Source organism: Silene latifolia, chromosome 1 (assembly GCF_048544455.1).
Source record: "Silene latifolia isolate original U9 population chromosome 1, ASM4854445v1, whole genome shotgun sequence".
In the NCBI taxonomy this organism is placed as follows: domain Eukaryota; kingdom Viridiplantae; phylum Streptophyta; class Magnoliopsida; order Caryophyllales; family Caryophyllaceae; genus Silene; species Silene latifolia.
Genome location: NC_133526.1, coordinates 185,555,574 through 185,557,414, shown reverse-complemented (window position 1 = coordinate 185,557,414; position 1,841 = coordinate 185,555,574). Strand labels below are relative to the sequence as shown.

The 1,841-nt window shown below is 40.3% G+C and overlaps 1 non-coding gene across 1 annotated transcript; it reads left to right on the top strand.

The window, feature by feature from the left end:
* The first annotated feature begins 1,457 nt into the window (after positions 1-1,457).
* On the top strand, positions 1,458-1,564 carry LOC141619141 (small nucleolar RNA R71). The gene has a single exon (XR_012531601.1). It is a non-coding gene; the product is annotated as a small nucleolar RNA R71 (small nucleolar RNA).
* The last annotated feature ends 277 nt before the right edge of the window (positions 1,565-1,841 follow it).

Sequence of the window (1,841 nt, the reverse complement as noted above, 5' to 3'; positions counted from 1 at the left end):
TCTTCGTCGATCTATCGGCCATTTGGAGTGTGATATTGGTACATTAAAGCTCTCCCATCCCTAACCTTTAACTCACCGAATACGGCATAACACTCACACTAGCCCCTAGATCACATAGGGCTTTGTTGATCGTGGTGTTGCCAATGGTACACGGTATTGAGAAGCTTCCTGGATCTTTAAGTTTGGGAGGTGAACTCCCTTGAATAATTGCACTACTCACCTTAGTGAAGGCGATGGTTTCAAGCTTCCGGATCGACTTCTTTTTCATAAGGATGTCCTTCATGTACTTTTCATAGGCCGGAACGTGATTGATTAATTCCGTGAAAGGAATCAAAACATCCAAATTCTTCACAATTTCCATAAATTTTCCAAGTTGGTCATCAAATTTGGGCTTGGCTTGACGACTTGGAAACGGAAGTCTAATCACAATGGGTTCCTTCTCCTTGGCCTTGTCTTCACTTTTCTTTGGAACTTCTTATTTTGTTGGTTCTCCATCCTTGGAGTTTTGCACAACTTCTTCTTTGTCACCAGCTTCCACAACTTCATCCTCAACTTGCTTCTTTGGTGCTTCATACCTCGTACCACTCCTCAAGTGGATGGCACTAACTGTTTCATGTCTTGGGGTATTACTTTGAGGTGGTAATTGCCCCTTTTGTCTTTGTGAGCTTGAAGATGCTAGTTGATTCAATTGGGTTTCCAACATTTTGGTGTGGGCTAGGATGTTGTTGATGGTGATTTCCTTTGCTTGACTATCCTTTTGCATTTGAGTGAAAAACTCTTGTTGATTCTTTTGCATTTGGAGGACCGCTTTTTGAACATCAAAACCTTGGTCATTTTGTTGATTGTATGGAGTTTAATTTTGGTAACCTTGGTTTTGGTTGTAAAAGGGTCTTTTATTTTGGTTTCTCATGGGAGGTGGGGTGTATGTTGGTTGTGGGTTTTGAACATTTTGGCTTTTGTATGAGAGATTTGGGTGGAATTTGGTGTTTTCATTGTAATAATTTGAATAAGGGGTACCACTCTTGTATGCTTGAAAAGCATTCACTTGTTCGTTTGTTCCCCTACATTCACTTTGGTCATGTCCCAAAGTTCCACAATTCTCACATATCCCACTTGGGATTGATGAAGATGCCGTCATGGCATTAACATGATGCTTTGGTGATTTTGAGGCTTCTTCAAGTTTAGCCATTGCTTTCTCAAACTTCATGTTTATGGTATCAATGTGAGATCTAAGTTGAGCACCCAATTGAGTAATGGAGTCCACTTCATAATTTCCTCCTCTAGTAGCCTTGTGAGGTCTACTATATTGTGAATTATGGACCGCCATTTCCTCAATCTTGTTCCATGTTTGATTATCGTCAACTTCGGTGAACATACCATTTGATCCCATGTTGAGAATGTTCCTTGAGTCTTCATAAAGACCATTCCAAAATTGTTGTACCAAGAACCATTCTCTAAGTCCATGATGAGGACATGAGCGACATATTCCCTTGAACCGCTCCCAAGATTCATACAAAGATTCTTCATCTCTTTGCTTAAAGCCCGTAATTTGAGCTATTAGCATGTTAGTCTTTTTCGGTGGGTAAAACTTTTTGTAGAAAGCTAGAACCAATTTCTTCCAAGAGTCAATTCCAAGAGTGGCCTTATCAAGGCCTTTCAACCATTGTTTTGCGGTGCCAATTAGAGAAAAAGGAAATAAGACCCATCGAATTTGGTCTTGAGTTACACCGGTTTGTGAAATCGCATCACAATAGTCACAAAAAGTCTCCATGTGAGAATTAGGGTCTTCACTAGGCATCCCCCCAAATTTGCTTCTTTCGACTAATTGGATAAATGCGGAT